General features: G+C 34.2%; 1 protein-coding gene across 18 annotated transcripts in view; it reads left to right on the top strand.

Annotated features, from left to right (window-relative positions):
- Tlk (Tousled-like kinase) overlaps window positions 1-15,527 on the top strand; it is a 475,437-nt gene that overhangs the window by 338,280 nt on the left and 121,630 nt on the right. The gene's annotated exons all lie outside the window — the stretch shown is intronic.

Genomic DNA, 15,527 nt, shown 5'->3' with positions numbered 1-15,527 from the left:
ATATAGTTTTTTTACAGTTTTAGCATAAAATTGAATTAATTTCGTAATCGTTGTTTGCGAACGATTTTATGAAACTTCCTTGCATAAGCAATACCGGTACTTGAAAGGCATTTGTGAAATTCGTCAACAAAATGCACTTACCTGTCAGTAGAAGACGCTCGGGCATTGTCCTCAATAGAAGCATTTAAAACATAAGTAAATATTTTGTCATCCATCGTTTTTTTTATATATAAATGGCAATCATCCGGAGAAGTTTTATTACATTAAAGTATTATAATACTACTGCCGAAGCTGTAAGCTATTTTTTATTTAATGAATTTAAAATAATCCTAAAAATTCAATAAAAATAAATAAGTTAAAAATTACTATTGTTTAACGAATCTTTAATACCTTATTAACATATTGTTAGCTCTTTGAATAATCATGAATTCACAAAAATCTCTAATTAATTTAATAATCTCTTTAAAGTGTCTCACAAATTAATAAATGAAAATAACTAAAATACGAGCTATAATCTCGTAAAAACGCAAAGCTTTTCGTTTCTGCCTAAAATATGATACATAAAGCCGCGTTTACACGATAACAATTGGCGAGACAATTGTCAGAAGACAACTGACTGGCATGAAATTATTATCTTCGTCTAAACACTTCAGGCCAATTGCCTTGCCAACTGCCCTCACAATTGGCTCAAAATTCAGTTGTCTCCGGTAGTAGACGAGGACAATGAGCTGCGCCCAGTGAGCCCCCCCACCACTCGAAATCTCAATTGTCGCGACAATTGGCGCTGTGTGAACGATGTAGGTCAGTAGTGCTGTCTTGTTTTTTGCCAGTTCCCTCACCGGACACAACAGATGACGAGCAGTCGGCCATGTTTTAGCTGTCTACTGCCATGGTAATAGTTGTCCCCGTATAAACATCTTCTCGTTCAACTTGACTGGCCTCCGACAATCCGCAACCACGTGATGACAATTGTCATCGTGTAAACGCGGCTTAAGAGAATGACTATCATTCGCAATAGCAGAAAAATACAATTACTTTTTATATTATATTAATTGATATATAAAATGAAGTACTTTAATTAAGTTTCAAGACGTAATATACGGATAGATACGTCTAAAATTAACCAAAAAAAAAACAAAAATAGTTAATAAATTAGTCACTCACAAATAAACACTCACATTATAGAGCAATGACATTCGTAGAGAACATCTGATACGGGCAAAAACAGCTGCAGTGTCGGTGATAAAAGGGGTCCTGAGATTGTGATAAAGGAATCCCCATAAAACCCTATACGAAAGAAAAAAAGTTACGATAAAAATTACCGAATTGAGGTAGATTGACAAATAATAATTATTAACTTACCGCATTTTAATGCAGGTTTTATCACACCTAAACAACACGAGATATTGGTTATGAATATAACATCATAAACCATTTTCGACAAGAACTGAGAATCAAATTGAGCCTGGTATTTCTTTTATAATCCGCCAAAGCTAAATAAAAAAAGAGCCACAAACATAATTTTTTACGAAAAGGGAACTTTTAAGTACACATACTTGTACGTATTCAGAGCGATAAAAAATATTAATCTCTAGACAGAGTTAACCAAAAAATACGGTCTCGTCAAAAGTTTTAAATTCAAGAGAAATTAACATGCCACAAGCTTACACTCAAAAATCAAAAGTAATTACTTACCGTGAAACCTAAAACCAAACAAATATTGACTGAAGGCGACTAATGTCATTATCAAATCTTATATTGAGTTATTGCTCATTTACCGAACATGTTTACAAAACATTTTTACTACAATTAACACATTAGAAGAAAAGAAAGTCTACTCTATAATCTTCTTGGACGTAGCATAGGCGTTTGATAACGTCTGGCATGAGGGTTTAAACTATAAACTAAATCTAAACAGTATTCGGAAATCTTAGAATACCGAATATTCGTATATACCGAGTAGTCATGTACCTATTGTATACGTGTGAGATTTCAGAGCTAAAACAAAACACTATTGCCACCTTCGCGGATGATACAGCCATACTAGCGATAGAAGACACTAGTGAAGAAGGCAACTATCAGTAAATATAATACATACCTGGACCATAAAATGGCGAATAAAATTAAATGAGACTAAATCTGCACACAACAATCTAACAGACCCCTTGCTCTTATCTTTGTCGACTTCAACAAAGCATTTGACACAGTCGAAACAGTTGCTATCTTAAAAGAACTATCAGAATGCAGAATAGATCACAGGTATGCAAATATTCGAAATATATACGAAAATGCGACAACAACCGTTAACCTCCATTGCATGACTGAGAAGATAAAAATTGGCAGAGGGGTGCGGCAGGGAGATACCTTGTCGCCAAAACTATTTATAACAGTTATGGAGTACGCATTTAAACGGCTAGAGTGGGAATCAAAGGGTATTAGCATTGATGGAAAGATATTCAATCATCTCAGATATGCCGATGATTTTGTTCTCATAACAGACCACTTAGGAGAAGCCAGAGTTATGCTACAACTACAGCAAGTAACCCAGAAAGTCGGTTTAAAAATAAACTATGGAAAAACAAAAATTATGACCAATCTCGTCCCCAATGAGATAATAGAAATCGAAAAGTCGCCCATAGAACTTGTGGAAAAATATGTGTATTTGGGTCACGAAATAAGGTTAACGCGAGATAACCAAACATGCGAGCTACTCAGAAGAATAAGTCTGGGTTGGGCTGCATTCGGAAAAATGAGAGACGTATTTAAAACAAATATACCGATCCATTTAAAAAGAAAAGCTTTTAACCAGTGCGTTCTACTAGTCCTCACATACGGAGCAGAAACCTTAACTCTTACAAAAACATCAGCCGAAAAATTGAGAAGGACACAAAGAAAGATGGAGAGATCAATGCTTGGAATAAGCTTAAGAAATAGAATAAGAAACGAGGAAGTTCGTAGACGAACCGGAGTGGTAGACATTATCGAACATATTACAAGGCAAAAATGGAGATGGGCAGGACATGTTGCAAGAATGAAAGACGACAGTTGGACAAAAAAATTGCTTGAGTGGAGACCACGGGCTGACAAGCGAAGCCGAGGAAGACCCCCAACGCGATGGACCGACGAACTCAAAATAATCGTGACCAATTGGATAGCAGAGGCACAGAACAGAAGCAGATGGAAAAGTCTAGAGGAGCATGTTCAACAATGGACAACTCAGGGCTGATTGATGATGATGAATTCTGCACACATTAACTTTACAAATAACAAAGTAGAAAATTTCCTAATTAGAATAAATAATACCCAAGTCCCTTATGCTGCGCTGGAAAGTCCACGTCAAAAAGAAAAGAGAGGAGCTTCATATTAGATATAAAGAAATTGTATTGGCTGATTGGAAAAAATTCAACATTATCCATTCATAATAAATTATCCATTTACAAGCAAGTACCGAGGCCAGTATGTGTATATGGGTGCCAACTCTGGGGCTGTATCCAAGCTAGTAATCCACCTATCATCCAGAGATTTCAAAACAAAGTACTGAGGAACATTGTTGATGCTCCTTGGTATATCAGTAACAGCAATCAGTTTAGTGTAAAAAGCAGAGTATAGTGCTGTGATGTTACGCATTAGTTGATATATAAAATAAGAGTAAGCCATAGGGTAAGCTCTTAGTGCTTTGCTGTTGATTAAGTTAGGTCAGAAAATAATTGATAATTGATCATTTGTGACCAGATAGCAGTATACAAACACCGTACAGGTGTTATACAAAAAAAAACTCCAATTAACACTGAACGACAAATTTTGATTTTATTTACGAATGTGTGTTTTCATACATTTCTATACCAGTTAGTTCTATTGCTACATCGTCTAGTCATCTCTGATTTTTTCTGCTGTTCTTTCTCTTTTGTATCGTTTTTGAGAAAAATATAAATTTTTATCATTATTTCCTTTAAAAAAAAATTTCACCACTAAGATTTCATTACCTGACAGATGTAACTTTTGTTTGTGTGAAATATCTACTGGGATAATAAAAATGAACCTCTGAAAAAAACTGAACGGAAAATACTTCATTCACCCTTTTCAAATTTCTCCCAAATTAAATTTTTAAACATTGTTGTTATCCCATCTCTATTATCTTTGATATTTCAACGACCTCTCAATTCTTGTTTCTTAGATCTTTTTGTTGCTCTATTATTATTCCCCTTTTATTTAAAATTGTCATGAGTTCTTTTTGCGTAGTTATATATTGTCGCCTACTTTCTATTTTTAATTTTTTTACGCTAAAGGCAGTATTTAATGAATGATTGTTTGGTTCTTATCAGCAATAAAATATTTTTTTAAATATAGCTGCATCAACTGAAGTGTATTACTAGGCTTTAAGATAAAAGTAGCTGTTATCAAAAGTGACCTTCGCCCGAAAAATGGGAAAATGTGTGAAAAAGTTTATCGCCTTTATGCACTGGTCATGTAAATAAATACAAATTGTTATTGTCTCCATCTTATTAAGAAACAATACAGTGTGGCGCACCGAAAACGAAACAGGCATTTACTGGCAGATGATTCCTTTTTTGAAAAAACGCTCGGACCCGTCGATTTTGTTTTCGAGGGGGACACAAAATTGGCTTAAAATCACTTTATAACATTTGCAGCCCTTTAAGCGGGGGTGGCATCATCCCTAAAATCTTAAATGAAAAGGGGGGTCGAATGATCCATTATTTGAAAGGTCTTTCAACTCCCTTTATAATGATGTAAAATTCATGTATTCAATTCAGTAGTTTTGGAGATTTATTGATTTAAAGTTTAAAGTAGACTTTAATAGGTACATCAAATTAGTTTGTACTTGTTTCAGAAGAAAGAGCATTTTCTTGATAAGTAAATGCTTTAATTTACTACGCCCATGGTTTATTAATAATAAAAATAGCAATTGAAGTGTCCTTTGTGACAAAAAAAGTTGTTTCTTGAAGAAAGATAAGTAGAGAATGCCACGTACTTATTTTAAATAGGAAATAGTACATTAGTTTGCGATTGATTTGACCAATCTTTGTTGTTAAAATATCATTTGTTGCTTTATACATAAATTAACCATGGTATATTCCACGGCAAAAAGGGTTGAAATTATTGAAATATTTTTCGGAAATAATCAGTGCGCTAATAGAACAGCACAAATTTTTAATGAGCGACATGAGAACAATAATGTGCACCGAAAATATGTTCTAGAACTTGTAGCTAAATTTCGGGAAACTGGATCAGTCGCCAATAAAAAACGTAATATTGAAAAGCCTATAAGGAACGAAGCAGCAGAAGTGGGGGTTTTAGGGCAAGGTATTGTAGATCCTACATTAAGTACCCGCAAATTGCAAACTTCGTGTGGTGTTAGTCGACGTACTATCCAACGGATTCTAAAGGCCCATAATTTTCATCCGTATAAAATTCACCTTGTACAAGAACTTAATGAAGACGACTTTGATAAGCGATTAGAATTTTGTGAAGTTATGAGTGAAAGAATTACAAACGATGAACAATTTTTATTTAACATTTGCTTTTCCGACGAATGTTCCTTTTTTTTAAATGGCGAAGTAAATCGTCATAATTGTCGATATTGGTCGGACTCTAATCCCAGAATTTACCATGAGATACACACACAGCAGCCACAAAAATTAAAAGTTTGGGCTGGCATTTTTGGCGATCATTTGGTTGGTCCTTTTTCTTACCTGGAAATTTGACTGGTGAAATGTATTTGGAATTACTGCAAAATGCCATAGATCCTGCGCTAACAGATATAATTGAAAATCAGAATGATGGTCGATACGTTGAGAATATGTTGATGTTCCAACAGGATGGTGCCACATTACGCATTTTCGGCATTATTTAGATCAGACCTTTCCAGGTCAATGGATTGGTAAAAGAGGTGCCGTTGAATGGCCCCCAAGATCGCCAGATTTATCACCTTTGGATTTCTTTTTGTGGGGTTACTTAAAAAGCAAAATCTATGCTACTCAGCCAACATCCTTAGAAGATTTACGACAAAGAATTGTGAACGAGTGCCATCAAATTACTCCTCAAATATTGCAAAATGTCCGGCAACGTTTTCAGCAAAATCTTTATTATTGCATGGAAAGTAATGGTGGTCATTTTCAACATTTACTCGGCTGACAGGTCAGTTAATTCTTTATTTTTTAACAAGTTTGCTGCTATGTATTGATCTCCTCTTACGATGATGTATTTAAACTTTAAATCAATAAATCTCCAAAACTACTGAATTGAAGTACATGAATTTTACATCATTGTAAAGGGAGTTGAAAGACCTTTTAAATGATGGATCATTCGACCCCCCTTTCCATTTAAGATTTTAGGGATGGTGCCACCCCCGCTTAGGGGGCTGCAAATGTTAATGTGATTTTATGCCAATTTTGTTTCCCCCTCGATAACAAAATCGACGGGTCCAAGCGTTTTTTTTAAAAGGGAATCATCTGCCAGTAAATGCATCTGTTTCGTTTTCGGTGCGCCACCCTGTATTTACTGACTTTAATGAAAGTTGAAGATCACATGTTTTGAATGTTCTATTATCATTATTATCATTCACGACATTATTACTATGTATCTTAATTACTACTATTATTTTTGCTATTTTTTGTTACGAATCACTTACCATCTAACGTTTTCTTTTTCCTTAACTTTTATTTAAATTTCTATATTTAGAAATGGACAAATTCCTTAATATGTTGATCCATTACAATTTAATTCAGTTTAATTTTACCCTCATCTGCTTTGAAATGCATGAAGATTCGTCCACTATGTTTTGGCCATAATAGCTGCGAAATTAGGGCATTTATTGGTTTGAGACCATTTTTTTTTGCTTTCCTAACAATCACTGGTAATATAAGCTACACAGCTTTGGCTTTAAACTGCGTTCTCTATGACGACCTCAGTAAACCTTACTATTAACTTTAAATTTGAAATAAAAGAATGCTGTTTGAACGACGAAAAAGCGTTTGTGCACTAATATGCTTGCCATAAAAAATATAAACATATTCCCTACTTCCGCTAATATAGTAATGGTATTTATTTGTTTTTCTTTATAACCAGGTTTTATTTGTATTGGCGTCAACTAACCCTTTAAAAGGTTGTTAACTCTTTTATGTGTCTTCTGTGTGTTTCCACTACATTACGCGGAATTAATCAAAAATAGTCGCAGGATAAAAGTTTCCATTTTTGTTCATAGGCAAACAATGGAACTGTCATTAATAAATATAATAGAGAAAGAACATATTTAGACAACAGTATATTTTCTTTATCCAAATGGTTCTAATTATTGACTCCATCCCAAACTTCTCTTTAATTTGTCTGCTCTATATTAGATATTATTAGGAATGAAGAGAAACGAATTATATAGACGGTTGGAAATCCAATAAATGAATTTCCAAGTTTATAGCCCGCTAATCAATTTAAAAATTTCAAAAAATTCACACGCTTAGTTGAGGTTTTTACAAAACGTGTCTATTTTTTAGAGATCCGTAGGTTGAGTATACATAACTTAAAAATGCATTTTTTTTTTCAAAAAAGGCTTATTTTTTTTTTATAGCGTTTTATTTTTGTCTATGTTTTCCTTTTGTCTTTTCCACATTGGGTGCGCAGTTTGCTTAATATCATCGCTTTATCTCAGTTGCCATCTTTTTTCATCGTTTTAGAAGTCACCGATCCTCTAATTATCACTTAAATCCTATTAGATAATCATCATTATGTTGGATCAATAACATTGTTATTACGGATTTACAACTTACAAAACTATTGCTGATCTAGGGTAATATTTGTAATTTATTATTAGTTTTTCAAGAAACTGCATTAGGAATTATCTATATCAACAAATTGGTCTATAATTTTTGGTATCATCTTTACTACCATTTTTATGAATAGGTTCATAACTGTATATTGAATTTTATAAGAAAGATGGAAGACTTAATGATAAATTAAAAAGTATGTGCAAATGTTTGTTCAGTGTAAAAACTAATGAAATATGGAGAATGGCGTCACGACTTTATTAATTAATTGTTTAAGTTAGAGATATCCAAGGCTTTTTGCTGAAATTTTTAACTTTGATCATTTTTTCCGAGTATCGAGGAGTTGGCCCGATGCCTCAACCCCCAACTTGGAGGACCGGGGTTTTAAATCAGAGTATCCTTCTCTTAGATAAGTTAGTTGCCTTCTCTACGGCTTAGGAGTCCTATCTACCCCACCTGTTGGTCCGCGGGTGGTATTTTATTTCCCACCTACCCGCCGGCCTAGCTGCAAACAGGCCGGTGAGAGCATTCCCCTATCCGCCACCTGGGGACGCGCTCTCTAGGGTTACAGGTTCCCCCCGTTCATTCATTACTGTGGTCTAATAAAATAAAGATGCATACCAAACTTCGCGTATACAGAGCAATTGTAGAACCAATTACCACATATGGTGCCGAATGTTGGACGATGACAAAGAATGAACGAGATAAAGTAGACGTTGTGGAAATGGATTATCTTAGAAGGTCATGTCGAGTATCGAGAATGGAAAGAATCAGGAATGAGGAAATACGAAACCGTACAGGAATTAGAGATACTCTTTCAGATAGAATACAAGGAAGGCAATTACAATGGTATGGTCACGTGATGAGAATGGAGGAGGAGCGGTGGCCAAAGAAAGCCTTAATGTATGTTCCGCCAGAAAGAAGGAAAAGGGGAAGACCACCAAATTCCTGGAGAAGAGAAATTACAAAAACAATGCAATCTAGAGGCTTAGAAGAGGGAGATTGGAGAGATAGGAAAAGATGGAGGCTGAAATGCGGGAAGCGGCAATCGCCGTAGGACCCCCGTTATATGATGATGATGAAGTTAGAGATATACCATCAAAATCTTCCTGTAATGTAAAATGAATGAAAGGAGTATCCAGGCAATTTCTCACATTACTTACAAAGCTCAAGGGATCACTTATGTGATTATTATATGACGATGACAAGTGTTCGGCAAATAGTCTCTACTGCAGTAGGAAAAAGGGAATTTATGATATTAAAATGAAAAGGTTCCCAGGATGTATACCATAGTAATGAAAAAACTTTAAAGTAAAGCGAAACTTCCAATGTGATGGGTATATGTTTAATAAAACCTATTTGTTGTTTTATTAAATACCATAAGTTGGGTTATTTAGCAAGTACTCTTTAAGTTCATGATATGTGATTGTGATGATGGTCAGATAGGACCAAAAACGTTTTGAACAATTGAGGAGGTGTCAATCAAAATCAATCATGTCCACCTTAAGAAGTTTTAGGGAAATCGCAAAAAACGTATTAGTAAATAACCTTACATGAAAAATCGGATAAATTAGCATATATCATTTTATTTATTGAAATTAACTGACTCTTAGTAAATATTTCAAATCTGAAGGTATAAATAAACCTGTAAATACATTTTAAAAAAAGGACATGTTCTTATTTGATTGGACTTCATGGACGTTGATAGAAGGGGTTGATAAAAAAACTCTTAGACTACTTAAAATATCTATTGTATTGTTACAAAAAATATCTTGAAAAATTTACCACAAAATATAAATGTTTAAATGTGTAGTCCAATGTCAGGTTCTAGACAATCACATGATTCGTCCACTTCGTCAGCATCAATTTCGTCGTCCTGGACTTCCACTATTATGGTCTTATACCAAGATAAAAAGTCATGTTTCTGCCAGTCATCACCATACATTTTCACAAGTAACGTCTCCACGTCCTTCTTCTTAGCTGCTTTCACTATATTGCTCAGTGGAAGTGACTCTACAGGAGTTGAGAACGACCTTGCAGAATGCCAGCCTTTTTTTTGAGGCTTGTTGTAGGTTTCAAAATCACTTTCAAACCTAAAATTCTGTGCCGATTTCACTTTGATAACAGTAAGTTCTTGTCTATTGCGGTTGACAGCTTTCTCTTTCCTCACAAAAATCCTCTTCTTTTCAGATATCATTTCAATGTTTTTAAATCGTGTAGCCAAACTTTTAGCATCAATCAATCCCCAATCCTCTCCAAGTTTCCGTACTTCTCCAACAGAACTATATACATTGTAGTACTCTTCCTTTGTTGCAATGGTAGGCTGCTTCCTGAGTAACTTTTCAACCCGTCCGAACACCCGATCAGCGGGAAGGAAGCTATGCCCGCGAACAGGGTATGTTAGAACAATCTCCTAAAGCATTTTGTACTGATCCTAAGTAATACACTAATGTGTGAACAACGGCATTGTTTTTGTTTTGACCGGCACACCCATCACAGAACAGATTCACAGCCGGTTTCCGAAAGGCTAATCATTATCAAAATTAGGTAATCTACTGTTAACAGTCGATTAAATGCATTTTGAGTTGCAGAAACATCGATCAAACTTCAATCACATAACACACATTAACTAATCTAACAAGCAAATAATCTATGATTAACAGCCTGTCAGAAGTATTTTGGGTTTCCGAAACGCTTATCGTTTTATCTATGTCAAACTTCTGTCATACTAGCTTGTCAGGTAATCTGAGATTTTTGACGATTAATCTTATAATCTTTGGTTATGTACCAATGGTTGTAAGTAAATAAAATAAAATCTTTGGTTACGTTGTAAGATACATAAACCTAAGGTGTTTTGTAAAAAGCTGTTGTTTAGAAAGAACCCAAAAATATTGTTACAAAGGTTTATTTTAAGAATTAAAGATGATAAATGACAAATTGGTAAACATTAACGAACGACACAAAATTATTAGTTAGTTAGGTTATGTTTGTTTGTTGATTTTCAGAATGCAGATTACACATAAACAGGAATAATGGTAAAGTGAAACAGCAACATTACTTTCTTAATTTAGAGCAAGATAAAGAACAATTCGTACAGAAATAATAAACGATTACAATCGATTCTACTGTTTCCATGTAAAATCGTATGTCAAATAATCTATAATCGGTGATCACGTAATTTTACCATAATTTTCGTTTCGGAAACCTGTCGCTTGTTAACAATTGATCAAATTTGATACTTGATTACATGATTGGAGATTTGAATAACGTTTCGGAAACCGGCCGTCAGTCTTGTTACATTTGAAAAATTAGCGGAGTTCAAGAAATTTATAAGTGCAGATGAAACTTCGGTCGCACCCCTTCCTGCAAGTTCTTCAGTCCATACGTAAAATATGGGGTTTTGTGCGTTTGATGCTACAATGCAAAAAGAGTAAAAACTTAATTGTCCTTTGTAGAACGCGTCTTGAATAGGAGTTTTGGGAAGTGCTTGAATTTGCTGGAGATCAAAACAGAAAGTAACCTCATTTTCTTTGTTTTTCTTTAAGAGCCCATAAAAAGCATTAGCTCTTAATCTGTGTATTCTTTTCTCCATCATAAATTGGTTGACCACTACCAAGTCTTTCACAGCTTTAGCCTTCTCAATTTTCAGCTGAAGATCTATTTTATTGCATGTACTGCAAACGTCAGAAGCTGGTGATGAAAATCCGATATTTAATTCATTGAAAACTCTCCTAAACATAGATTTCTTAACTTTAAGATTATCAAGTACAGAATCATTGTATATTAGCCACAACTTCTTAATGTTTAAGTCTGCACCAAGATAAATCCTTTTCGATTTTTTTTTTCGATTATAGTGGCTTTCTTTTCCTCTTAAATTTCTCAAAAAAAGGCGGACTGATTCCTTGTTCGCAGCAGATTTGTGACTCTTCCTATCGCCACCCCTCTGACCCTTAACAGCCTTTCCCTCTTTCACCTTTTAGAAATATTAGTCAATCTTGTTCCCTTCACCATGGTAATATGCATGAAAAGTTTCCTACACACAGGTATACCTTTACCGGTTGATGAAAGTATAGAATATTGTACACTAAAACTTTTAGCCTTTGATTTTTCAGAGGTAGGCCTAGGCCTTCGCCGCTTTATGTTACGTTGATTTATCCAACTGGCAATGGTGTTATCTTGCGTGTTTTTGTCAGGTATTTTGTAGAGGATATTTCGAACAAAAATAGCATCTATAGGCCTAACTAATGCACATTTCATACCTTTGTTCATGTGTTTACATGGAACAAACACACGACATCCCACTGGAGTACTGTATCGCTTAAGCTTGGTTCTAGTTTTTTTATCCACAGTCTTTTTATTTCTACGAGATCCTTCATTGGCATCGCCCACTCTCACTAAGTTTTCTTCATCCATGGAAAATTTCAATTTTATTTAATAAAAACTACTATAATAATATTAAAATTAAACCACAGTGCAATACAAACTCAATACTCGCTATCGACATAACCTAGAGGGAAAACACAGACAATGTGTTGACATGGTCAAATCACGTGACCAAATCGGGGCACTCATATTAGCTGAATGGACATGTGGTGGTATGATTGAAACCAACTGTGGACATGATTTCATTTGATTTGGGAACCTAATATTGTGTATTCATTTTAAACAGGACATGATTTTTTTTAACCGAAACCGAAAACACCATAGAATAGGATTCACTCTTTATATTATGAAACAGCTGCTAACTCATTTTTTGATTTTTATGGACATGATTGATTTTGATTGACACCTCCTCAATTGTAATCGCAAGATCGACAAGTCGACAAGAGAAATTTAGGCATATGTGGGTTAGGATAATTCGAATCATCGAATTATTCCCGTTTTTGTAGAAGGTACTTTGAATCAATATATTGATAGTATCTTAGAATCTGTTAACCTTATATTTGCCACTGTTGCAGGTTTTGATTTGCGTTACATGCAGGATAATGTACTTTTAAACTTTTGTTTGATTATTTCATCGTAAAGAAATCGTAGTACACTAAAATCAAACTGATTTTACTGCTGACTAATCAGGAATTATAACGGTATGTCACTTGTTAAAATCCAATAAAAATTGATTTATATATGAGAAAAAAACTCAGTGTTTCTTTTATTTTTGATGTGTTTAATTATAAAATCTCTAATAAATAGGTATATTTTCATTTTAATACATATTTCCGAAAGTTCGGATGTTATTTTAGAAAATGATTTGATTATTCAATATCGTAAGCCCATGTACTTACATACAGCTTTGTGCTTTTTGTGAAATGTTTCTTATAAATATCTGCATTGAAACATAGAGGCTTGTGTTTAAAAAAAAAATCGTATACAAGAGGTATGAATGTTGTGCGTGACTTTTGAGTATAATTTTTGGAAACAACTTGTTCAAATACCCAAAGTGGATTCGATTTGTTTATAATGTTAACACAGTTACTAAACAAAATCTTATACCACAAATTAAAACAATTTTGATATTTCCTTATCAAAAACTTCTCAAGGTTCCTAATATTACATATCAGTTTATTTTGATACTCTGTTAATAATTATTGCTTACAAAATCGAAAAAAGAAAACAGCATTTAACAATTCAGTAGTTTAGAGGCGATCAATCTAACCGTTGTTTAGTTGAATATTAAGTACTGTCACGTGACGTGACATGTGTGTATAGGTCAAGTAAGTAATTAATTGCGATATTATTCTCGGTTTCTTCTCTGTTGTACGATCAAAAATGGTATTTTCTAGATTTAAGAATACCAAAATGAATGTATGACAACATTGTTTAGTAACTAACGAGATTCATCCAACATATGTTCTAAACATCAATTATTTATAGTTATTGTGGGAATATATAGGTTGGAATTTAATCAAGCTTATTATAAAGTTAATTACACAAATAAATCTAATAAGTTGTGGCCGGCGTTTTCTTTATCTTAAACAGATTTACAAATATCCTTTCGTGTATACTTACCAGTCAGTTGTTTTCAATTTTGTACTGTTTTCACTTGGATCCTTTTTGCCGTATTGTTTCGACAAGTCGTTTTAGTTCGTATCTCATCATATGTATTTCATACACACACAAATTCCACATTTGTATCTTGTACCAAGAAATTATTTAATTTGGATCATAATTCATGTTAATTTGCAAACACACCAATTACCCATATCACCTTTTCCCTGTGTTTCCCTTCTCATTCGTTTAATAAATGTTTTCGTATTGACTCATTCTCCCATTTTTCTTATTTAAGCGAGATTCTACCTATCTCTGGCAGTTGATTATAAGACAGTTGTTACCAAATCCTGTTCTTTCATTACTACTACTACCACCACATGTCGGTTTATAACGTTCTTCGCCGTTTTCCGACTTCCAATCGTCACTTCCGCTCGTTCCGTACGTCCTGGTCCTGGTTGCTATTTTAGTTCCTTTGCTATTCGTTGTTCATCCATTCTTGGTATATGTCCGAACTAGATCAGTTGTCTTGTTGATAAGTCATCTGTGATCGTTCGTTTAATTCTCATTATTTCCCTAATGTGTTCATTGTTAATCTTTGCTCTTCTAGATCTTCCAACTGCTCTACTTCAAACATCCATTTCCGTTGCTATCATTGTTGCCAATGTACTTTCTTTCAGTGATCATACATTACAGCTGTATAGATTTTATACATTGTAATGGCTTCTCTACCTACCATATTTCTGTCTTTTATGGATTTGTCTAATGTTCCATCCTGCGAAATATTGAGACCTAGACATTAGTAGTCGTACCAGTGCTTTATTGTGGCTCTGTCGTCTAATATGAGATCTTGTCATCCAATGCACAAGTATTTGGTTTTATTTTTATTAACTTCATATATCGTTCTCTTCAATTAATTTTCGGGTCATATAGTTTAAATCGTTATAATCTTCATATTGCGCCGTCTCCTTTCGAAGGTTGCCGATCCAAATGGCAATTGTAGAATTAGAAACTGCTGTTTCTAAAGCTACAAGGAATCTTCCTTTGATTATGAGTAATTCTTTTTGTGTACCCATCCGCCGAAGTACTTCACCGTTGGTAACATCTTGTACCCATGGAATTCTCGGCATCCGTTCAATAACGGATACTGAAGTTGAACGTAGTGTTGGTGGATGGTATCCCCTTCTTATTCTTCTAGTGACGACTCAACTAATGAAGGTTGGCTATAAACATTGAAAATTCGTCTCGGTCTTCTGCTTTTCTTAAAAGCGCCTGTGTTTTTATTTCGGTTTATTTTTGTCGAGTACTTTTCGTTTTAGAGATTCAATGAGAATGTTATGTTTAACTTTGTCGAAAGCTTTCTCATAGTCTCCAAATGCGACGAAAGATCTTTTTGTTGGTATCAACATTTTTGAGCAAGAGTTCTGAAACTATTCAGAGCTTCTACTGTTCCGAAGCCATTACGAAAGCCAAACTGTCTATTACTCATATCCGCTTCACACTTTCTGAATATTCTTGCATGTATAACCTTTAAAAATGTGTTCAATAAATTGTGACTTAGCTGATTAATCTGTAGTCATTACAGTGTTAGGGATTCTTCTTTTTTGGTAGCGGGACAAAAGTCGATAGCAGATATCCTGTAGGTATCTCACCAGATTTGTATGTTTTGTTAAAGAGGATAATTATTACGCTTAAATTGTTTTCATCTATAAGTTTAATCAGCTCGATGTGAACTTTATCTCACCCAGGGGCCCTGCCAGAGTT

Source organism: Diabrotica undecimpunctata, chromosome 7 (assembly GCF_040954645.1).
Source record: "Diabrotica undecimpunctata isolate CICGRU chromosome 7, icDiaUnde3, whole genome shotgun sequence".
NCBI classification, from domain to species: Eukaryota; Metazoa; Arthropoda; class Insecta; order Coleoptera; family Chrysomelidae; genus Diabrotica; species Diabrotica undecimpunctata.
Note: the sequence above shows the minus strand (reverse complement) of the source record. Positions and strands in the feature narration are given on the sequence as shown.